Source organism: Watersipora subatra, chromosome 9, assembly GCF_963576615.1.
Source record: "Watersipora subatra chromosome 9, tzWatSuba1.1, whole genome shotgun sequence".
NCBI lineage: Eukaryota > Metazoa > Bryozoa > Gymnolaemata > Cheilostomatida > Watersiporidae > Watersipora > Watersipora subatra.
Window position 1 is genome coordinate 61,438,659 of NC_088716.1, and position 25,628 is coordinate 61,464,286.

Below are 25,628 nucleotides of genomic sequence, written 5' to 3' on the forward strand. Positions count from 1 at the left end.
CGTCGACAATATTCTTTCCTTAAGCTATACAACATTCCACCAACATTACGTCTCCGAAGCAACCTAATTTTTCTATAATGTGCCATGCTTAACCTTCACACAACATCTCTTCTCAAGGCTGACGGACATTCAACAAATATTGCACCTTAGATATATACGAAGACTTTTACTAGATTATTCTTAAAATAATCTTTGTGAGCATCTCAATAGTTAGGGCATGGTTCCGAAGCTGTATATTTTGGTACAAACAGTTGCATGATATAATAACAAAAAATAATATGAAACACAATAAAAATATAGCTATAAAATGACTAAACTCTATATATATTGTCATCATCAAAACATGGCAGAAAAATACCACAACCTTTACACCAGAATAAATTATATATCAATGATACACAGAGACAAACAAGCAAAGCTATGATCATATTTGTGAATAATGCTACAGTCCACCAAATGCTTTACCACATTAGACTAAAGTTTTTCCAGCTCGTCAGTCCTTGGATTGTGGTGGCGAAGGCTGTTCTTTCATCCAACAATTCAGATTACAGTACAATCCTTTAAGCCCTGAAATGTGAAGAAGCATTTATATTAGCAGATGAGAACTGCTAAAAATTACAGAATACAAACAAAGCAAATATGAGTATAAACTAAATATGGCAACAACCTGTTAACAAAGTAATTATGAACATCGAGGTTGATCTGCCACATCACAGTGTCACTTGCTAGATACATGAAATAGTACCAGCAATACTTTTCTTTTCACTATTTGTGGGCACTCTATAATAAGGTAATATTGTCCAGTCATTCAAGTTTTTGGAATCGCGATTCCTCATAATAGGCACAGGTGGATACAAGAGTGCACAACCACCATATTTTCAAAATCATCCTAATCAGCTTTTTATTTAATGGCTTCATAACCGAGCTTCCTATAAGGCTGCAACTTCATATTGGCATATTATGAAAAATGCACAAGCATATCATATTTAGGGTTGCGCTAATAGTAAGTTTCTTCAGAAGCAACTAATGTCCTAGTCGCATTGTTCTTATGCTGAATTATCATTTTAATAATTTGAAATTTAAAAAAGAGTTGTTGTAGAATAGCAATGCGGTAAATTAATTAGTAAATCTCATGTAGCCAAAAACACGAACTTGGACATATCCATTAAAAAATAATAACAAACTGTAAGCTAACAACTCCGCATTAGTCGAGTTATTCACTTGGAGTAAACCTTTCTGATGAGACGCTATATGTGCAAACAGCTATATACGCAGGTAAATGAGAAGCACTGTTAATGCTATTGCAGATTGTTCCAAAGTTTTAAGAAACGCCGTGCAGATATTTAATGAAAAATTAAACGATAAGATTTTGTAAGTTTTAGTTGATCTAGAAGTATGCGAGCAGCCTGCCTTTTCAATTTCCTTTATAAGCTTGTTTGAATTAGCGCGTACACTCTTTTAAAAATACATAGTCAATCGGCTATTGTTGCCTCTTACATATTGTCAAATTCTTCAATCATACCTATCTTATATCACAATCAAATAGCTGAAAATCATGTCATAAAAAGAGAAAAAGAAATTACATCGCACTACTAGCTCTAAGTTGACATTTTGGTAAAAGGCAGCACGATTCTCAACCTAACATGCTTATCACAAGTTATACATAATCTAACACAATGCAAACTTTCAAGAGTTGCTTTCTTAATTATCTACACGTGCACACAACTCTTAGATTTCCATATTTTCTCTGCTTAAAATTCTGATGTGCTAGGTTGTTAGTGTTGAAATGTGCTTCCAATCTGCCAAAAAAATCTACGTTTTGTACTACAGCATTTCTAAATTTGAAACTAATTTTTCCAACTTTCAATAACAAAAATCACAGTTAAAGGGAGAGTAACTATAGATCTATCGTAAATTCAAGAGTACAAGTCGAGATCTGAAGTTTGGTTCGAAAATCCTGGTTTTGACATGTACATACCGTGACCTCTTCCATGGCCCAAATCTTTTATTCGCTAATAGTTCAATCGGGATCAGAGGCGGGCAATGCGTAGCTGAAGAAATGGCATTCAAAACATCATCAGTAAGGACGCCTTTTTTGGCGCCGTCGGGAATACTACAATTAACAAAAGCCTGAGAGTAGCATGTTATAGTGAAGATCACAGAGAACAAAAAACAAGCACTTAACCAACGTACCGGTTCACCTCAATACAAGAACAAAACCGCTACCTCGGATAATAGGTATTCAACAGTGTGGCAACGCCGCAAGACAGATTTCTGTCAGAAATCGTGATTCATGTACAAGAAAAAGGTGTGAATGCCCAATAGTGGATGTGTCAAATGGATTACTGAAGTGTGGCTTTGTAGGCAGATACTACAAAAACCAACATCAAATTCAAAACATATCACATAATTCCAGAAGAGAATCCTAGTGATGACATTTCGAATGGTGAATAATGGGGACCTGGTGTTCCAATCAGCTCACATTGAGTAGGATTACTGGTATTGCACTATTTTATAAATAAATTCCTATATGTGATATCATGTAATTTTGATTCGCAACGGTTTTTTGAAGTTGAATTTTACTAGAAATCGTGCCATGAATTACATTACCGTCATATTTTTGTGCAGACACCGCAGCAATACTATTTAAATTCATGAAAGAAACGAAGTCACTGTTGGGATTCAAACACAAATGCTCTATGGTAACATCTTCCAGCGCAGCGAGCTGGAAGCTTGTAGGTGTAGCATAAATACACACTGGTCAGTGCGCAAGGCGACATTGCAGTAGAAGGACTGGTCTTATGTACTGAATATTATATGGTATGTTTATCGAATTTGATATGGTTGTCACGACGTTAAGGGCTTAGGGCACAAATAAACAAACTTTCCATGTAGCTGAATTAAAGCATATTGATAACATATTAGTAAGCCTACAACATGTATAATAAAAACACAGACATGGAAAATTTGCAATAGTGATGGAAAAATGCAAGAAATATGTCTAGATCTCACCTGTCCCACAGTTATTGATACCGATTCAATTGGTTATGGAGAATTTACTGTTGAGCCGAACCGGTGTATGGTTGGCAAATTGACCATAGTAGTGGTGATTGACTAGATAGCGATTAGACGATTAGTTGCAAGGATAATGGCCAGATCTTGTGAGATTCATTCTAAAAAATCGCAAACAAACTACATTAGAGATCTTGCAAACAGCAAATCGATAAACTATCTATATGGTAAGAATCTAATGGTTATGGACTTGGACTGAGATTGAACCGATAACCTTGTAGTTGCAAACCCTAAATCTGGCCACTAAAAACTGCTGGTTGGTCACTACTAATATTGCTCAACATTTTCCAACTGAATAACAAGTTTAGTAGCTCAGTGACTAACAAACATGTCTTTACTCATTTGATATATGCGTATAGATCTTCATCTTTATGAAATTTTGGAGACAAAAATAATGGCAAAGAAAGATTTCTTCAAATTAAGTTTAGGAAATGGCGTTCAAACTTGTATCAGAGTTTGTCACATCAGAGTTGTCTTCTCTATTTTATGGCAGTCAAAAACTATTAATGATTCACCATTACTCCGTTTGTACACAACACACAGTCACTCGCAATGATATTTATTATCAACAATGCCTCTGAAGTAGGTAATGAAATCAAAAGATAATGCTACTACTCAGTAACATGCTTTACACATTTTTCTACGCATATATGGCTTCAAAGCCATTTCAATTCTATTAGCAAAAGCTCGCTCAACCAGCAAAAGTGTTTTTATCAGTTATTAAGACATTCGATAACATCGCTGTGATACGTGAAAAAAATCATTTTAAAAGTTGTACTTCTCTTAAAGCACAGAGGTACAGTTAAAGAACGAAAGCAATATGTAACCCTTTTAGTGCCATAGGCCTACTCTTTTTAATGAATTCCTGTTTACAGAAGCGTGACATTTTAAAGACAAATTATATCCATTCTATGACTCGCAAATGCTTTTCAAGCTGTTTTCCAACGTCAAACGCATCCAAGAACGATAATCCACTGCAGTTTACCACCATGGAGTGCAATTATTTATAAACACAGTCTTTAACACTCGGTTTTATTTACGGAGAAAAACTTGAATTTGTACCAATGCAAAAAACTTTACTCACCTGCAATAACGATCACAAAGAGCGTCAATATCATTTATTACTATATTGTGAATTTTATTGTATTGTAAGTTGTAAGTATTGCAGATGAGTTAAGCATCGTTAAATCATTAATTGAACTACAACAACCGGAAAAATAAATTAGTATGGCGGATATTTCCTCCTCCTAGTTTTGCCTTGTCCGATATTTTCAGGCATAATACGATGTAAATGCATACCTTCGAAATCTTTCGAAGGAGTACGATGCGGATTTTTAGCTTTCCCACGCATCGAACTTCATAAATTCAGAAAAGTTATAACTGAATTCTATGTATATGCCCACAAACAATCTCGGTTGATAGTTTGGTTCATTATACAGTAATACAAAAAAGCGTTTAATCTCTTTGTAAAGATTTAATAGACGTAAACTGACAAAACGTCGTAAAACCACGGTTATGGAAGAGCAAGCGAGTCATACTTAAAGGTTGACTTGCAACAAAATTCACATTACAGTTATTTGGTATCAAAAGATTCGCCATGTTTTACTCTGTTGGGCGGTAGGTGCCAAATATGTGGAAATGTGATTAAAAGCTCTTAAAAGCTCAAAAACAAAAAGCCGCCGTAGATTGGAATCTCTTGATTTCGATGACGTATCCGCGCTGTACGGTTATTGTCTTGTCACGTGATGTTCTCGCGTGAATTGAAAGGCCAATAAAAAGCTCAATATCAAACTTATCGTAGCAATAGTTTATGATAATCACTTCGGGTTTTACCTAAGACCCCGTATCAAATATAGATGCTCGCTACTTTACAGTTTCGGCTTGGCCATTCCGTTCGACTATTCATGTCTGAGTTGCGATCATAAAAAATGTCAAATTCTGAAGAGTTAAGACCCTGGCGTTTCGAGCCTGACGCTCTATCTGAAGAAAATCCTCAACAGAATAAAACCTCCTAGCAAGTAAGCACCGCCACTAGCCAGCTCTTATGTGCCAAGCTAGCTAGTAGTAATAGTTTTAGCTTGAGAGTGATAGAACGAATATTATTATATATGATTTTAATGATGATAATTATCGCTTCAATATTGCGAAAAAATAATTACAGATTTTTCTCGAATGACAACATTAACAATTTTAATATTTAAATCTAGTGCTGCACTGATATACTGTTGGATAACATCGACCTGATGTATTAGCTATGGTTGCATAGACATATCTGTTCATTTGGACTTCATTTGTTCAAAGTGGACTTCCGGTGTCATGGTGGACGGACGCGCTTTTTTGCCAAAAATACTTCTCTCACAAAAAATTACTGAATTCCTTACAGCACACAGCTCTACATCATCAAAGAAGGCTTGCATCAGGGCTTGAGTAGGGGCCCAAGCATCTCTAGGCACCAGGAGCTAGACTCCGTCTGCGTAGATTGAGCCTTTGCTGGGTTGTCTTAGATGCCAGCTGAGTCTTGGTGATCTGCCATTGCTTACCATTGTTCAGGACAAATTGATTATTTTCTTTATTTATTTCCCATTTTATTAATAATTTTCTTTTGTCTTGTAAAATTTAATCACTTGTGTACTAATCATCTCTGTAAAAACTGAAAATGCCTGTTAAAGTAAAAGATGCAAAAGATAAACCAAGATCGAACAGCGCATCCAGTGCTGATTCATCTCTGACTCATAGACGGGACTCTAGAAGGAGCTCCAACAAACTGCATCACTGTAAAATATGCAGCAAAATCATTACTGACGCCTCTGAACCTGCTATTGAATGTGAGAAATGCTTAGCGTGGCTGCATGCGAAATGCGTGGCTCTTGATAAAGGTGACCTGATCACGGCCGGGAAGAAGGGGTTTCATTGGTACTGTAATGATTGTGACTCGGTCCAAGATTTATTTACTGCCAAAGTTAACACTATTGAGGACCGGCTAGAAGAGTCTATTCTTAGAATTGCCGAGTCGCTTGACTCTAGAATGGAAAACATTGAAACCCAAGTTAGAGAGCAGTTTCAAACGCAGTCTCAAAAACACGAACAAACGTATGCCCAGATAGTCCAAAAAGTCGACCAGTCTACAAGTGTGCTAAACAATCAGTTAAGAGTACAAGAAGTTCAAATGCAATCTCTCAAAACCGAAATCACCAGCGAATCCCGTGCTAAAAATGTCATTATTTTTGGAGTGGAAGAGGATAGGGACACTACTCTCGAGGCATCTATCGAGAGACTGTCCGACCTCTTTAGATCGGCGAGTCTCAACGTGGAGGTGTCAAAGTCAAACACCACCCGTTTAGGTGTTAAAAAAGAGAGCAAATTCAGACCTATTAGAGTGTGCTTGTCTTCTGAAACTCAGAAATGGGACTTATTGAAAAGAATCAATGCACAAAAAATAACTGGAGTTTTTGCTCGCCTTGATTTGAATAAAGAAGAGCAAGAGAGGGATTTTCTTCTAAGAAAGGAGTTAAGGGAGCAGAGAGATCAGGACCCGGAAAACAATTACAAGATTTTCAACAGCAAAATAATAAAGACAGGCCCCAAGATTTAAAGTTATCAGATCAAATCAGACTCCTTTCTGTGAATTCCCGATCTATAAAAGGAAAGCTCACCGAAATCCAAGCTCTTTCTTCAGAATATGATATAATATGTATCACTGAAACACACATAGATAAATCATTTTTAAATAATCAACTTTTCCTTCCAAATGATAAGTTAATTTACAGAAGGGATAGAGATGATCACGGGGGCGGAGTTCTCATAGCTGTGAAAACTGATATATCTCACAAAATCGTTGCCACAACTGTTGATGCAGAAATAGTATCAGTTGCTTTCCAAATACATGAAAAACAATTTTGTACTTTATTATGTTACTACCGACCTCCTACCAAAAACAGTATTGATGATCTTTTCTCTCACATACATAAGCTCAAACAAACATACCCAGCAAACAAATTACTAGTCGTTGGTGATTTCAATTTGCCAGGCATAGACTGGAAACAAAAGGTTATAGTTGGGGCAAACCGGTCCCACTACAAAGACTTCCTTGACAATTTATTTGACTTACAACTTGACCAGCTAATAACTGATCCCACTCATGTGGCTGGAAACACGTTAGACTTGGTATGTACAGACCTGTCTTACCGAATAACGAATACAAGCGTCATACAGCCTGGTCTTAGTGACCACTATATGATCGAAATAAACATATCCACTTCGCAGACAGCGGAACTTCAAAACAATGTAGACCTACCTCCTATTAGACTGTTCAAGCAAGTTGACTTGCCCAATTTTGAGAAGTCGCTAGCTGCAATTCACAAACGGGTAACGGAGTGTATAGGCATTGGAGGTACCATAGACAACGTTTGGAACATTTTTAAACTTGGCTTACATAATGCAATAAATGATCATGTTCCTACCAGACAAAGACAGCCTAAAAGGCCAAACGAACCACTCTGGTTTAATAAATCTGCAAAGCGTGCATGTAACAAGCAACGTAAGTTATACTCCTTGTATAAGAAAAAAGGAGACAGTGAATTACTTAATAAATACAAACAACTACGTCGAAGTAACAAAAAGTTATTTAAAAACCTCAAAAAAGACTACATGACCAATAGACTATACAATCCACTGGTAGAGGGTGACACCAAACCCTTCTATAGATATATAAAAGAATTAAAAGGAAATGCAAACAAAATTGTGTCGATGGAACAAGACAATGGAGTATTGACTGAAAATGATTATGAAACTGCTAATATACTAAATTCTTTTTTTCAGAGCGTCTTCTCGAAACCTTCCCCTCTACCTACACTGCCATTTATTGCCGATCCCCAAAATATTTCGATCTCAACCAACGGAGTATTAAAATTAATAGATAACCTGAAAACTGGTAAGGCCGCAGGCCCAGACAAGATTGGAAAAAATCAACTCACTTTAGACCCCGAAGGAACAGCCGCTATTTTGACGAGCATATTTGACTATTCACTTCAAACAGGTACCTTGCCCGAAGAATGGAAAATTGCCCACGTGACTCCTATTTATAAACAAGGTAGTCGAACTTCACCATCCAATTATCGCCCCATTTCTCTAACTTGTATATGCTGTAAATTATTGGAACATATAATCGTTCACCAGCTAAATGCGCAGCTTACAAACAAAATTTCCTCAAACCAGCACGGCTTCAGAAAAAGTCTCTCGTGTTGTACCCAACTGATAACAGTAAACCATGACATACTCAAATTTAATGACTCCGGATCCATTGTACACGCAGCCATTTTAGATTTCTCTAAAGCGTTCGATGTAGTAAATCATAGCAAACTCCTAACTAAGCTTATAGGCTTCGGTATAAATCCCATACTTATACGTTGGATAGCATCCTTCCTCAAAGGTAGGTCTCAGCGAGTTCTGGTAGGAGGTATGATGTCGGATCCAGTACAGGTCACATCAGGAGTCCCGCAGGGGAGCGTGCTAGGCCCTACTCTGTTCATCTTGTTTATAAATGATATAGTTGACTGTGTTGTCAATAGTTCTATACGCCTCTTTGCCGATGATACTCTAGTATATCACCCTATTACAGACTCGAACGACATGACACTATTACAAACTGACCTCGATAACCTATTTCAATGGGGACAGTCCAATGGTATGTTATTTAACGCCAAAAAGAGCACTATTGTTTCATTCGGGAAAACCTCTCTTACAGACAAATACCTCATAAATTACCATCTCGGGAACACCCCTTTAATCACATGTGACACTGTAAAATACCTTGGTGTGTACCTTTCAAAAGACAACAAGTGGAATAGACATATTGAATATATTTGTATGAAAGCATCACGCATCCTTGGATTGTTAAAAAATACTATTAGTGATGCCCCAGTCGCAGTGAAATTGATTGCTTATAAGCAGCTGTGTCGACCTGTTCTTGAATACGCAGCCGAGGTCTGGGACCCTCATACAGCCACGCATTCCGACATGCTGGAACGCATACAAAATAAAGCTGTGAGGTTCATTAAAAATATTAAAGGCAGAGATGTGTCCGTCTCAGAAGAAAAATTCATGTGTGGCTTAAAGTCTTTAAAACACAGAAGACAGCAACAGAGATTGTCTTTGTACATTAATATCGTATCAAACAAAGATACGTTTCCATCCATCCATGACACACTGACCGAAATGAACGCATCTACTCACTACATGACCACACGTTCTAACAATCTAAACGCCCTTTCCTGTGACTCTGGTCAGTTTTTGCAGGGATTCATTCTCAGGACATCTCGGGAAATCCGCACTGGGGAGATTGTAGCGGACTAACAAAAAAACAAAAAAAAAAGACCTAGTGATCGGAGGGTCCCTCTCTTGCTTCTCATGAGGCTCTAGGGACTAAACATCATCCAGATCCAGATCCAGATTTCTTTAGGAGCTAATACCACCGGCTACAGAGTGGTGTGCCTGCGAGCGTTGTCAAGACATGCCATCTCTTCCTGAATGTTTGTGCTGCCATTATGCTGAGTTTGCGCATTGTCTCTTTCACCGAGGGGAGCATGAATGCCTGCGTATGCATCCTGGTGTAAACGAATTTGTGGCGTCTGCACCCCTTGAGTTGGGGTGGAATAATTACCTGCGATATCATAGTGAGTTGGATATTCATTTAATGCCAACAACACCAAGGTTATGCTAATGTGTCAAGCATTATCTACAATTCTTGTGTTACACATTTAATGCATCGGTTGAACACACATATTTTGAACTAGTGGAACACAAGGAGAATTGTTATATTTGGCTTGTACACTTACTACAGTAGAGAGTGTATTAGTTTTATGATTTTATTATATAAAGATGAGATTATTTTGATGATCAGCAATTATTGTTTTTCAATAGTTGTTTTGGTAGATAATCTATTCCCATTTGGAGAGCCATCGCCAAATGCTCGGAAAAGGTTGTGTGCATACCGCAATCTTGTTTTGGTTTATGCCGCAAATCTTGTTTGCAAGTCTGCAAACTCTTCTTCATCATTCGTTGGTGGGAAAAGAGCCCGAATCTTAGACACCAAGCATGCAGGTAGAGGCCGTCGCTCACGGCGACAAATTTGCGGTATAAGCCAAAACGCAAGCTTGCAGTATGCACATAACCTTTGTAACAACATCCGTTGTAATGGACCTCACTCTCAGGCCGTGGGAAATTAGATCGGACTGGCATCGCTTGAAGCCTTCCAGCTCCATGGTGTTAGAGCTGGTGGTCTCTGTTGACTGCAATGTAAAGAAAGTTACGACCAAAAATTACTTTCACATTATTTGAATGAACTATTTAGCTAGATGAGCAACTTCATGTTTATGTATTGATAACTACTAAAAAATTTGGGTTTTTGTCAGGCTGTGAAGTAAAAACTGTCAAAGTTTTACCTTGACAAGATGGCTGCTGACTATTAAACCGCAGCTCTGATCCATCATAGTGTAGGCTCTGTATAGTGCGCAATGCCCCGGACTATCGCATCTACCGTCACCTGCCAAATCAAGCTCCCAATCGATTGCTGCCATCAATCCCTCGTTATGCAGGGTGTACTGCTCAGCAATACACTGTAAAATATTGTAAAACTTCATTATACAAGATTAATTTGTATCATTATCATTAGTCTAAGAATGTAGAATCTTCTTCCCCCTTTTTGTGCTATATTATGATGAATCAGAATTTTGAATTATAATATATTTTGCTTGAAGGATGACATATTTTCATTTCAAAAAAAAATTGTTTCTAAATGTTGTTATTCAATTAGTGTGCCAAGCTTTTACTCACATTTTCCAAGTTTATGAGTAAATATTAACACTCACACCATGTAAGTATTCTCTTTGTTGGTAGAGGCAAACGCTGTGGCTTGGTATTGCGATGTTCAGGAGCGACAGAAAACGGAGGTTCTGCGTAAGGCATCCGCCAGAAAAGAGTGATGCAGCTGCCAGCAGGGGGTTGATGACGTGAGCTCTGTTCACCCTGGCAGTTGTTTCCCAAGTGTACGATCGGTGACAGGAGGCACATGTAACCTTGAACTCTACCCATCCGCCTTCTCGCACCATCGTGAATGAGCAGGGGAGGGCGCAGGTGTGACAGTGAAATAGTCGCTGGAGTGCTGTCACACTTACTATTATTTTCTCCTCTTTGAAGGAGGATTCGGTTCTGAAATCACAACACAATAGTTGACTTGCAATAAGATTTGTACAACATCATTTCCTGTTATTATATCATATTTGCTTGATCAGAAAAAGAATAAATATATAGCCATGCAATCATGACACAGATTTTACAAAACCCTATCAGAATCCATGATATTGTAAACATAAAATGTGAGTAATAACTCTATGGATATTTTTTATATTTTGTCAAGTTTGGTTTAGTTCAGCTCTATCTGACATGTAATTGGAGAGCGTTTGACGCTGGCCAACATAGCGCTCAAACTCTCCCCAGTCTTCAGTGGTTGGCACAAACTCTTTATCTAATAATAATCAACTAATAATATTAATATGCTATTAACGATGATACCAGAAAATGACAATAACTATTTTATATAACATATCTATAAGTGAGTGGGGTTAAGAAATTTGGCGAAATTAATCGTGAAACAACATTATTTTATCAATTATATATTAATATATTACGTTTTACAGATAGATATGTAGTATGAATTAGTTTTGTTATTATAATAAGAATAATACACGTAATTAAAAAGATAAAATACTAATAATATAATATTACAATTAAATGACATTAATATTGTTATATTAAATATAGATTAATACAGTACTATTAGGAGAATACTAGATAATAACCCGAGTTACAACTACTAATACAAGTAGTTCATAAAATAAATTACTCACGTGCTTTGGTGATATGTGGAGTATGCAAACAGGTTAGAAAACATGTCGTCTTTGAACTGGCGAAAACAAAGGTAAGAGTAAGCAGACGAATAAATAAAGTTTGTCACATCCAGCTTCACCCAGTTGCTCCACGTCCGGTGAAGGTCTAGTCTTTTCTCAGCTCTTGGCCAAAAAAAAGGTGCTTCTCAGTTTGGCAGCTGCACAAACACTATGTGGCGCGTTAGACATTATGACGAATTGAAATAAACAAGTTTAATATGAGATAGCGTGTTTGCCATTTGCGATCGATCAAACTTGAACTGAAACTAACATTATCTGATCATGTGACTTACAATTCCCGCTATATGGCGCGAAAAATTTCTACAGCATTTTTCAACCATCATAGCGGACCAAAAAGCTCATCATTTTTATCAGAGAATGATATGCAATCGTTCAAGCTAAGCATAAAAAATTAAACATATTTTTATGCTATGTTTTGAGATATCAGTGCTCAAAGTTGCAGCATTACGATGCCGATAAAATAGACGCGTAAGAACAATAGACATGGTTTTTATCGCAAGCGTGAAGTATATTTGTGAAAATAGTTCGACGAATAAGGATGCATGAAAGTGTAAACATAAACTATCTCGCACACATTTTAGCCGTTTTAGCACACATACGTCACATTTTAGCCGTTTTGGAAAACGAATCCAAACTAGGGCGGTCTCGTGTGGCTGCGATTTTCTGTTCGTTTTTGAGCTTTTAAGAGCTTGTAATCACATTCCCACATATTTGGCACTTACAACACAATAGAGTAAGACATGGCGAATCTTTTGATACCAAATAACTGTAATGTGAATTTTGTTGCAAGTCAACCTTTAACGCCGAATACCTGTTGGAGATTCCGACAAGTTGGTGATTTTTTCTGAAACTACCGATGTGATTACCGCTGCCTATACTCATGATGTTGTGTTAAAACTGCTAAAAGAGTTCTGAATAAATATCGCCGAGTGATTTATTCACTACTAATGGACGTGATTTGACGCTATTTGGTAAGAAACCTCAAATTGTTGATCAGTTACAAAACTGCCTTACACAAAGCCACTGCACACTCGCAGACCTGCGAAAATGGTGCCCGAAGGGTTGAAATCAACTTGATATCGAATAATGAATACCATATTTGCCTTGTGGTGACCGATTTAACTCATGCACTACTATAAGCCCCTCTGTGGGGCTTACAGACAATTTAAATCAGACGGAAGCCCCTCACTGGAGCTTTTTTATATTATGTGGTTTGGTTCTCTTTTTGTAGCTACAAGTGAATGGATTCAAATTTTCTTGGTTCAAATGCTTAGTATGGAGACCATTGTAGTGTGTGCTCATGTGAAACTGACAGTAAAGGATTCTTATAAGTATTATATATATATAGCATTTGAATTCATTTCATGTGAAACGTTAACTGCGGATGATTCCCAACATCTATAAGCACAAAAGCTCTGAAACGCGCTCGTAGAGAGCATACGAATTTCATCGCATCTGACGAAGACTTGCCTTGTTTGGCCTGACCCATTTTGTGAGCAGCTGTTTGAATGGCTTTTGTTGACACAAATTAATTATGTTCAACCTAAAATGAATTACGTAGTGAATAAGTTGAAGACTCTTTTATGAGAAAGAGATTTTGAGGTGATTTTTTGGTGAGCAGTACATCATGTTTATGTTACAAAACTATTTATTGTACTGACTGAAAAGAAAAACGAAGTTGCAAGTTGTCAGTCAAGACTCAATAATCATTTTTTATTTACAGCATGAAACTTTGTTGAGTCCAAAAATAATCCATCAGACAACAAGCAAAGCAACCTTTTCACTTCTAACATTCCTTGCAAAAAACATAATTTTCAGTGATTTGTCTGCTAATATGTTACACAATTCTAAGAAAATTTATCTTTGCCAAAATTATTTAAGCATTGCCAAGTGTAACTTTATGCGGATCCATGGTCTATTCTAGCAAATACATGTAGACTAATTATTATGACATGACCATGTAGTAACTGTAATTTTTAATTTCTTTAATTTATCTAATTGTAATTTTTACAATTTGATATAAATGAGATAATCTCTCTTCGAGTTAAATTCAACAACAAGATTGCATAAAGGTTTGGAAATTTTTTTGAAGGTGCATCCCCCTTTTTCTTATTTTGTAAAGAGCAAATCTGACAATACAACAATCATTTCAACGGGTATGTGAACTGACTGTTTGATATAGCCGCGTAATTGCCTTTAAGCTGTATAAATCATCTATGTGAGAATTTTCTGCAAGTTGACAGGCTCGGTTACGATGGTTGTTTCTTGTGTCATTACTGACCAATGCCCCAGATGGGCGCAAACTATTTTGTAATTGCAAAAGGAAGATTTGTTTAGTAAATTGACAATGTCATATAAGCAAGCTAATAACAATAACTGAACACTTCATTGTTTTGTTAATTATTTGTAATATCTACTGTGACAAGCAACAACAAAAACTGGGCCAAAGGTTTCAAAAGAACAGTGAATATCACACTGTATTATTTAACACTGTTTACGAAAACCTACAATAGGTGTTCTCGTCATTTCATGAACAAAAAATAAGATTGTTATATATGACCTATTGTTAAAGGTTGACTTGCAACAAAATTCACATTACAGTTATTTGATATCAAAAGATTCACCGTGTCTTATTCTGTTGTGTTGTAGGTGCAAATTATATGGGAATGTGATTAAAAGCTTTTAAAAGCTATAAAAACCAACAGTTAATCGCAGCCACATGAGACCGCCGTAGTTTGAATTCTCTTTCCAAAGCGGCTCAAATGGGACGTAGTTGTTACAGGATGGTTTCTGTTTACACTTTCATGCAACCTCATTCGTCGAAATATTTTCACAAATATATTTCACACGTTCAATAAAACCAGGTCTATTGTTCTTACGCGTCTATTTTATCGTCATTGTAATGCAGTCACTTTTAGCTCTGATATATTATAACTTACCGTAAAAGGTCGTTAAACTTTCTATCCTTAGTTCGAAGGCGTACATATCATTGTCTGATAATCATGACGAGCCTGTTGGTCACATGTGATATTCGAAAATTGCTGCAAAAATTATTTGCGAAGTATTGGGTCACATGATCAGATTACGACTTGACGATTAGATCAAGCCAAAACAAAATTGAAAGTAGCGCGCATCTATATTTGATATGGGGTCTTCGGTAAAACCCGAAGTGTTTGTCATAAACTAGTGCTACGATAAGTTTTATATGGAGCTTTTTATTGGCCTTTCAATTCACATGAGAACATCACGTAACAAGACAATAACCAAACTGTCAGAACTACGTCAGAGAAATAAACAGATTCCAATTTACGGCGGCTTTTCGTTTTTGAGCTTTCAAGAGCTTGTAATCACATTTCCACATATTTGGCACCTACAACACAACAATGTAAGACATGGTGAATCTTTTGATACCAAATAACTGTAATGTGAATTTTGTCGCAAGTCAACCATTAAGACTAAAACTAAAGCTTTGGAGGCTAAGCTGCTTTTCATCAACAACAAAAACTTCAGCTTTTTAAAATTCACTCTCAGAGTCGTAGAGCTCACATGTGTGCTATACGGCTCTGTTCACGTCTACACATACTGTTGCAACAATAAAGCTATCTCTCCTTGGAGCAGACAATTCCACTTCTCCGGTAACTTTTAACTACTAAACAGCTATGGCATTCGTTAAAAAGTATTAGTCAGCCCAGCTTATAGCTCTATGGTGACAGTTTTGTCTTATTAATAGAAACACACATGCAATAGATTGAAGGGGAGTCTATGGGTGATCGATCCGCATGATGCCACACTATCACAGTATTATCCAAGAATTGTATTTCAATGGGATTATCGCTCAACTGAGCAGTTACCGGTGTATCTTAGACTCGCAGCTTACAAATTTCTTACTCATCAATACTCTTTAAGGGTGGTCAGTGGTCACGTGAGAGCCGAAACGAACTAAACGACACAAAACAATGTCGCTGTCAGTTGTAAACTGTTCAGCCGAAGACATTTCTGGCTGAAACGAACCATTTCGATCCTGCTCGAAATTTTGTGGTCGAACCCTTGCGTTTATTGGCTGGTTAAAATTCTACCGAGCACTCGTCACATTTCTATTTACGTGCGTGTGAGCAAAGGTAAATAGAAATGGGACGATCTTTTTATTTGGTTAAATAAACAACATCAAACAATTTATGACAAGGCTCTCCCGGACTTGTGATTGTGTTGCATGAATGTAAGATGTTGTGCTTGAGTTTTGCATAAATGTTAAAGAATGGTTGTGGTTTTATTTCCTGTAGAATATAAGTAATGTGTCATACTCATCCTGATGAATAATCGTTGCCTGTTTTGTTTATGTAAAACCACAGTACTATGATGAAGACTGTTTTTGTTTGTTATGTACTCAGCATAGAAAAACATTCATATATTAACAAAAAGTATAATTTTGTTGATGGAAGGTTTGGCAAAATTTTTCTATCGAGTGATTTATTCTGAGCAGCTGAACGATCTTCTGATAAGTCTGCTGTGTAATAATAATTAATAATTGTTCCTCAAAGTTTTTTGTTTACAATAGAAATATTTAGTTTAAATACATAAAAACTACCAATGAAACAGTGTCCTGTCTCCATGCGTATGGTATCTAGGAGGCGAACTGACTTCGGATGCCATGTGACATGTGGCTTAGCCGACCCAAAGTAAACTAACCTCCAAACCTAAGTCAGTTCGGTCATCGCGTGACCACGGCTTTAGCGTGTCACCTTTGCAACATTACTAAAAGGCTGTGTTTCAAGTAAGCGAATCTATTACTGGTGCACCTTCCATTACATCACGTGGTCCATACATGCATACATAGCTGAGAGGTTCTATAGAGGTCTGAAGGGCTATACAATATTACATAGCTTTTTGCAGAGGTATCTCCAAAGTCGTTCTGTTATCGAAGATGTCATTGGCAGCTGACCAAAATTAAAGTAAAACAACCATGATAGTTAGTGTAATTAATATAATTATTCAATAAGTTAAAGCAATGGTAAAATAAATTGTGGCAATATGTTACCATGCAATACTGTTAGCAGCGGATGACATTCAATCTATATATAAATGTGAGCGTTTGTCGGTCGGTCCAGTTGTATACGGATAGTTTTAGTAATAAAAAATTCGCTTCGCAGAGGATTTAAACTTGCGAAGATTGTAATCGCAAGTTTGCAAATACGCATAACTAACCACAAGATTGTGATTTTCGGCCATCTTTTTTTCAGTATCCGTATTGCGATTGTAGGTTACTAACTAAATGTATATGTAATTTTTACTATTAACTAATATTACCATTTGTTTCATTTTTATAAAGTCATTTTAAAATCCATTACCTATCTTTTAATGTGACGTTTCAATTTCAAATGTCCTGCTACACTCATATTTTCGGTTTCTTATAAAGCAATCGCTAAATCTACAAAGAACCGTGGTGCGCTTCATTGCTATACATTTGTACTGGTATCGTCCATAAAAACTTTTTCAATAGTTTTTCAAAGTAGCTTCTGCTGCAGCAGTAACCTTTGTATACACACGTTTCTACATGTATATAGTCACTGTTATTAATAATTCAGCCTAGTCATGATTTTTATTTTATTTTTTCAATTAAATTGTGCAAGTGCTCTAGAATATCGAATATCAGAATAGGATGAGGTTAAGCACTTTACAAAGAATCACAGCCATCTTTGGTACTAAAAATGATCAGTGCTTGTCCAATTACTACATGAATTATGATGTTATACTTATTTCTTTGGCAATTAGGCTTATTTGTGCTGTTTGTCCGAGGTTGGAAGGAGCAGAAAAGCCTCTGACCTCTTGTATAGAACGCACTAGAGTTTGCGCAAGCAGAGTGCCTCAATAGTTTAATAACCTAACCAGTATGGACAATCATTTGTGTCGCTTTGGTTGTCCACTAGTTTATTGAATGATTCATAAGCAGTTTGTTTGTGTGTATGTATGTGTGCTCTGGTCACTCGCCTGTTCCCATACACGTCACAAAGTACTGGCGACAGCACCGCATGCTATTAGCGGTGAAATGGGAACCTATGCGCCGGGTACAGCCAAGGACCGCCGATAGTTGCAGACGGCCTCGCAATAGTTTAGGGCTGTTCAAATGTCGCAAAAGGCCGCAGGCAAAACCTTCATGTAATGCTCGTACAGGTGAAGGTCACCATTATAGAAACGGCATGGCGAGCGAACATTTTATGTGATTCCTCGATTATGTTTAGCGATGTAGCTTATATATGAACATATGCCACCGAGCCTAGTGCCGCAAGGGTTTTGCTGCGCAAGTTACCGCCAGAGTTTCGCAATCGATATGTGAACCAGGCTTTAGTATTAAGCTGCGTTCAGATCAGCCATTGTGCAGAGGCCAAGTTTGATCTGAGAGTGGGTGATTTTGTCCGTCTTTTATTTGCAGGGTCAGATAACTTTAGCTGATATATTTTAGTGAGTCACTCCTTGAATTTTGCTGACTGTTTCCTACAATGTTTTTAGTGAACTTTTTTAGCAAGCTGCCCGATTATTTTGCACTGCTCATCGCTAATAATGGATAACCATAAGGAGGACGATCTTTTGCTAACATAATGTGCTTCAACTATTATAATAACAGCAGTTTTCCGGGTTGCTGTTACTCATGAGTGAAGCTATGACAATAGCATACACAGGTGTGAAGACAAATATGGTGTTCATATTAAAGCCTGGTTTCCATATGACAGCACAAGGCCGCGACGTCCTGCGTGCGTAGGCCAGCTGTGATATGGAAACTTCAACACACGACGATAGCGCGACGTGCGTACGCTAATCGCAAGGATCCAACAGAATGGGTCCTTGCGATGGGTGCTCACGATTATGTATCCCACAATACACCGCTAGACCTTGTCAACCCATCCCATAATTCAAACGGAGGGCTGTTTTCCGAAGAAATCCGTCTCTCCTACGAAAAAGTAAGGAAATTATCCACTCTGTCCAATGCAAGCGTGGTGCCTACGCGCGATATGGAAACACCGCATCGCGGCCCATGAAATGCATTGTGCACGATCACTGGGCTGCGCACGATCATTGTGCTGTCATATGGAAACCAGGCTTTAATGACACTATGACTCACAGTAAAAAAGATGTCATTGGCTACTCAAATAGAATATCGGCTTTGAAAAAAAATTTTCTCTTTGGACTATATCGGTATCAGGCTTGTTTGCGCTGTTCACACGATACGATTCTCGGTCAGTAGAAAAAGTGGTCAGAGAATTGACCCAAAATCGGCTGCTGTGACCGCAGCTTTAGTCTGTTAGATTTAGCTTTCTGCTTTTAGGAGGAAACTTATGTTATGCAAAAGCTATTATAACGAATATTGTTGGTTGGTCACATCGTGTATCTGCTCTAGTAGGGCAGTGGTGTCAGGTTTAATGCTTATTAGTTTGTTGTAGGGGCTTAATAGAAACTGATGTTTTTTTTTTCTTCTCTAGAGGGTATTCTCAGTAGAAGCATATATCTGACTTTCGTTCATTTTTGGCAATTGTTTCCAGTTCTAATTTATTGCAGCTTCAGTGGTAGTGTCTGCCTTTGAATTTTGAGCTAATATAATCGTGCATTGTGGTGCCATTTTGTGAAGCGACCAGCATTTGTAATCTTTAGTTACACACCCCATGAATACCTGTCATTGTGAAACAAAGGAACTCATCACGTTGTTATTCAACTTCTATATTAGTATTTACGCATCCTGTCTTAAGAGTATTATACACATCTTACATAACCACTCATCCCCTTTTATTTAACCATTTCTGATGTGATTAGGAAACAGCTTTCTGGACTCTTGCTAGCTAGCCTGGGCATGGCTCTCGTGGTGGATATGGAGAGAGAGCCTGGGACACATAGCGAAAAAAAGGTAAGATAACTTCTGCAAAACGAGCGACATATGTTACATATGACGCTCAGACTGATACTAATGGAAGCGTGTCGTTAGATTCGTATCTCACGATGTATTATAGTAGAGCAGGAGGGCATCAAAAAGCTGTCAAAAATAGTGATTTATTCCTTTTGAAGGTGGGCTATGTAATAAGAGTGGCATCTAGATCAGAATTTCGAGCTGATTTCAAATATCTGGTTTCTACACTTCTCAGATTGTTCATTTTTGAGCAATATAATTAATATATTATTTTAATTAAATAAATGTCTGTAATGTTATATGTGCTTCTACCAACAATGTGATAATGAAAATGGAATATAAATACTAAATACTTAGCAGTAACCTAAGTTGGAATCAATTCTGATAATACTAAAATATTTATTCTGTAAATATTAGAATAATATTATATTTGTATTATATAATATTATGTGTCCTCAGTTTGGTTGGTTGATATTGTGGCAGCTTTAAAGTTTGTCCTTGTTATTCCGCAACTCCGATATCATTTAAGATCTGCAAAAAAAGTGAAAAGTATTTTTAAAGACTCAAAGCATGTACATGTATATATAATATTTTAGTATACATATATTCATCATTAATGCTTATTATGTTGAGCCGTATACTTTATTATGCAAGTAAAATTGCAATGAGTCAGTCTTTCAGACGGTATGATACATACGTATTCTAATCAAACATGAAGCACACCTCTTGTTAGGCCTACAGTACCACTCAAATACTAACCTTCTAATTCACAGTCATCCAAGTTCTCTGCACCACTACTTCCATCTCCATTCTCTTTATTTCTGTTGCTACAGCAGTTGCGTCTGCACATGTTTTTACATTTGAGATCTGTATTGTTGCACTGACAGCGACGAGACTGGCACCCAGTTTTGCATCGACAAAACATGTTATGAGCACATCAGGAGGTGCTGGTTGTTGTGTCGTCCATCTAGCTTTAAGCTCTCTACCTTCCATAAACCATCCATGTTGCTGGGGGATGGGGCATTGATGATGATTTGTATGACTCTTCTCAATATTGCGGCCTGATAGGCAGCCCTAGATATATCGAGGTTTAACTCAGCTAGTGTGGGTGGTAAGTTTGATTGTGATGTGCGAGACGGTCAGCAGAAGATCTTATACAGTGCTTCATTGATGGAATTTGTCTCTTCACCATATAATCTGCATATGAATGTCTCAATAGATTCTCTTATTGCACCATCAACTTCAAAATCTGTTCCTAATGATTGCATTGTGTTACAGAATTCAGGATTGCTCTTTTGAAGCTTGAAGAAAGTTATCTTTTCTTTTGAATAGAATGCGCTTACACTGTCGCATCCACTTAGAGCATGGAGCCCGACCAGTGCTTTGCATCGGTTCGGGTGTGAGGACGGTAGACAGACAACCTATGTTTACATATCTCAACTGCTCCTTACTACAGCAGTAAATGAGCTTCTGTGATGGTAGCTCATCCGCTAGAGATAGACAGTTTAGAAAAACATCTGTGTCCTGGCACCCATCAGCAGCCATCAGAGCCGATTTAGCAGTCTTCAATATAGAGCCATCAGAGTTAGCCAGGGACCAGCTGGTGTCGCCAAAAGAAAATAATAACACTTTTCTCAAATCCATGTTACGCTGTTGGCTGATCACTAACAAATTCTCAAACAGTCTGTACAATCACTCTAGGACTTTTTCTTTTGATTTCTTCTTAGCTGATGGTAATGTGGTGAAGGTTTTGAGCTTGTTTAATTTGATGGATGCATTGAAATCATTTTTTGGGTGCTTAACATCTTCTGTAACAATTCTGAAAGCTCTTTTTCTCCTATCACATTTGCTATTTCAAGATTCTGCTTCACTTCAATGGAGGCTTTTGCACCACTGGTAATATGTACTAGCTTGGTGGTTTGAAACGCAAACGGATTCTTGCTGTTATGAGTATTTCATGACTTCCCTCATTTCCTCATAAGCCTTCCATACCTTTTCACGCATGCATCGCATAACTTGCTGTATCCGAATCAACAAGCACTAGCATCTTCCTCATGTCTGTATGTACAGCTCTTTGTTCCGAGTGAGATAGAGTCCAGCGCTGAGAGGCCAATGACTTCCTGGTAAACCCTATGATTCCACCGTGAGACTTGAGTCTATTCTAACTGTTTGCTCAATAGATTGATCACAATCGATAGAGCTGAATGGACAGTGATGTCATGATTGATAAGTAAAATACCCCTTCTTCATAAGAGCCTCATACACCTTGCTATGCTATACTTTCAGATTAGTCATCTCTGCATAATACAGCATGTCATATCGAGCGTAGTTTGTGTGGTCATATGCAAAAAACCAAGGAAGTATCATACGTGTAATTTATCTATACATTTATGTTCAAATTGTAGGCTATAACACTTCATGTAAACTGCAAAGTGTTAGTTTTGCTGCTCCCAAAAAGTGCCGACAAAAATGAAAATTTTTTCTTTTTCTCCCACCAACGTACCATCATCATGGAATAATCATCATGATTTTGTAAAGTTATAAATATCTAGTTTCACCTCTTCTGATGTATCACATTCTTTCTGTTTCTTCTCATGTCTTTTCTCAGCTCTATCCATAACAAGTTTGTTACAATAGTTTTTATAACAGGAATAATGACATAACAAGTTTGAACTCTCATCAAAGTTCTCAATGCTTAGCACTTTTTGAGCAATTTCACATAGAATGCTCCTCTCTTCCAATATCAACTATCTGCTTGAATAATGTTTGGCTGTCGCATATTGAAGTTTAGTCACTCTGACTAGGGTTTCATTCACAGACTGTTTAAGACAGTGAAACAAGCAGTCTTGCTGCATCCTTGGCAGGGATTAAAAATACTGAGAGTTGACTCACCAAATCTCAAATAAAATCATTTATTAATTTTCGATATTATAAAATAGTTTTCTTTGTCTGATATGTAAGGTTTTCCAAGCAAACTTGGAGTTGCCCCCTCCCATTTCAAAAGTGCCCTCTAGCTCGAAGATGTGCAAACACATAGGTGTAGAAACATTATAATTGAAATCAGCATAAATTTCTGACTATGAAACATCTTTGTTTGAGTAGCCCACCCTCTGAAGGAAAAGACTGAAAGATGAGTTTATGTTCCTGCTCTACTATTAGATGTGGCGCGTTTAAAAGCCTATTGTCACGGTAACGTGACTTGATCTAGTAAAAAGCGCTATTTTTTTGATAGGCTGGGTGGTTACGAAATACCTCGTTTGATAATAAAACGATAGGAACCATAGGCTACTATTCTCTTGCGTTTTCACGTTAGCAGTTTCATTTCCTATACTGATAAAAATGGAGCCATTCAAAAATTACTATCAAAGCTAGGCATAGTCACACTGAGACCAGAACAGTCTCAAGCTTTACAACATATTATCGCAGGTTTTGACCAATTTGTAGTTCTTCCTACTGGCTTCGGGAAGAGTATTTGCTTTCAGATGGCACCGTTTTGCAGTGGTAGGTCCGAGTTGTTCATAATAACTGTCGCGAGTAATAATACTCGTGAGTAAAATAAAACTGAGATTACTTTTTACCAGATAAACTTTTCTTTACTAGCAGCGTGCAATTCATTTTTGTTGTTCTATTGCTATTCGTTTGCTATGTTTGTATTGTTATTGTGAATTTTTTTTATTCAATTGATTCAAATTTTTATTATAATTAAATCAAAACATAATGAATTGAACATATGAAATAATAAAACTGTCGTTATTGATTTATTATGCAACCAACATTTCATACTTACTAACCAGCGTTTGTTTGCTGCCAATTCAGATTGAAAATAATAGATAATACTCGCGTAGATCATAAATAAGACCGTCACATGATACTCCTTCGGAAATAATGATTGTGATATTAGCGACTTCAGAAGTCGGCTTTTAGAGTTGTCTTCCCCGCGTGTTGCGATGTGTCCCAGGCTCTCTCTCCCAATCCCCACGAGAGCCATGCCCAGGCTACTTGCTAGCCTGACACGCAGATTTATTATTCCAACTTCCTAGTACCTGCTATTTTACTGCTTAGCATAAATGTTATCTGCTTCCTTGTACTTACTCGCTTACTGCCTAGGAAGCTTTGCAGCGCCCAATCGTCTGTGATCTACGGATGTGACGATTGCCTGACTGATTAGGCAAACATATATAAGCCTGTGTAGATCAGAAACAATTCGAACTCCATATTTTACTCACGCTCTACATATCACTCTGCTCTTGTATCACTCTTTATATTTTTAGACTTGCGCAATGAGCATCGGCCATTGACTTGATTAGCCTTCATATATTTTATGTTTTTGCAATTGAAAGTTTGAATTTTTAATAAATATATTCTGTTTTAAAGTTTTTTAACTAAAACAAACCAGTCTAATTCTTGACATTAAATCTACACCTAAAATACAGTCCTTTATAAATTCGCAAATCATAAACCCACTACTTGAACCACCAATCCAGCACTTATAGTTAATAATCCTTTAAACAGAGGGTCATTACAATTTCTATGTCATCAGTCAACTATTCAATTGACAAGTTCATTACTGAAGCAGCATGTTTGTGCTGGTTGTAGATAGTAGTTTGTGATTTTGCTGCCAGCAACTTTCTAACAGCAAATTGTTTCCAGCAAAACTGTTGAAAATCTGAGTGTATTGATTTTAACTATATACATTGTATAATAACCGCAAGTACATCACTAACTTCCATACTATACTCCACACAAGTTGCTTGTAAAACTGTGTATCTCATAACTGAATATTGTAAGATGGCAGATCTCTTCATGAGTGTTTCTATTGTATTCTCAAAAATCTGGTTAATCATTGATTGGCTTGGTTTGCTGAGCATTAGTATCTTTGTCAGACTTATTATTGTTGGCATAGGCCTGAAATCCTCAATTGCTTTATTTGTTTTCTCTATAAAACATGTTATAATGGAACTCTATACATAACAACCCAAAGGTAGACAAATGTATTTTATTTTATAATTTTAAAAGTATAGCACTATGATTCTTCGTCTTAACTTATTAGTATGCTGGACTTGGTAGATGGCATCGAAATCTGCAAGCAAACACATTAACAATCAAATATATTACAGAATAGGAGAATGTGTTCTAAAAATGGTAACTACCCTTGTTGCTAAGCTCGCACCTATTTTTTGGATCAGCTTTAAAATGGCTTTTTTGCTAGAAAAACAGCAATACTGTTTCTAGTGTTTTTTGATTCAACTTAACTAGCCCATGTTTATTACATTTACTGTGACTAGCATGCTCACTTATCACCACTTGCGACTCTACTACATGCCATTCAGTCACCTAAATGCTGAGTATTATTTAATGTCATACGGCAACCAGCTTTATGGATGCAAAGCTTTTATGTGAATTTAATAATATTTTTAAAATTAATTGCTATTAAATCTAAGTGGTAGGTACAATGGCTGGTTTGGAAACTTTGGATAAATTTTGGCACAGTATTCCGATGTCACTCATGAAAAGATCCCGAGACCTACCGAAATTTATTAAAAATAGCATTCTTTGCAATTGTGTTATGCAATTAAAACTTGATTTTAATGACACAGATGGCTCCTGCCCCTACTTCTCTCATCTAAACCAAGAAAGAGTCATGTAGAAGGTGACGATGACTTCCATGATGATTTGGAATCAAGCGAACAGCTGGAAATCAA

General features: G+C 37.1%; 3 long non-coding RNA genes across 4 annotated transcripts; 1 reads left to right on the forward strand and 2 right to left on the reverse strand.

Annotated features, from left to right (window-relative positions):
* Nucleotides 1-216: 216 nt before the first annotated feature.
* Nucleotides 217-4,211, reverse strand: LOC137404128 (uncharacterized). 2 transcript variants are annotated; one of them, XR_010979653.1, is made up of 4 exons: nucleotides 4,157-4,211; nucleotides 3,013-3,173; nucleotides 1,979-2,113; nucleotides 217-567 (listed from the first exon to the last, which is right to left on the reverse strand). It is a non-coding gene; the product is annotated as an uncharacterized lncRNA (long non-coding RNA). The 2 variants fall into 2 exon arrangements; XR_010979652.1 differs by lacking the exon at nucleotides 4,157-4,211 and having other exon boundaries at nucleotides 3,013-4,144.
* Nucleotides 4,212-10,290: 6,079 nt separating this feature from the next.
* LOC137404387 (uncharacterized) lies at nucleotides 10,291-11,070 on the reverse strand. Its single transcript, XR_010979675.1, has 3 exons — nucleotides 10,938-11,070; nucleotides 10,512-10,685; nucleotides 10,291-10,358 (listed from the first exon to the last, which is right to left on the reverse strand). It is a non-coding gene; the product is annotated as an uncharacterized lncRNA (long non-coding RNA).
* Nucleotides 11,071-12,850: 1,780 nt separating this feature from the next.
* LOC137404465 (uncharacterized) lies at nucleotides 12,851-25,622 on the forward strand. Its single transcript, XR_010979687.1, has 3 exons — nucleotides 12,851-13,006; nucleotides 19,836-19,926; nucleotides 25,524-25,622. It is a non-coding gene; the product is annotated as an uncharacterized lncRNA (long non-coding RNA).
* Nucleotides 25,623-25,628: the final 6 nt, after the last annotated feature.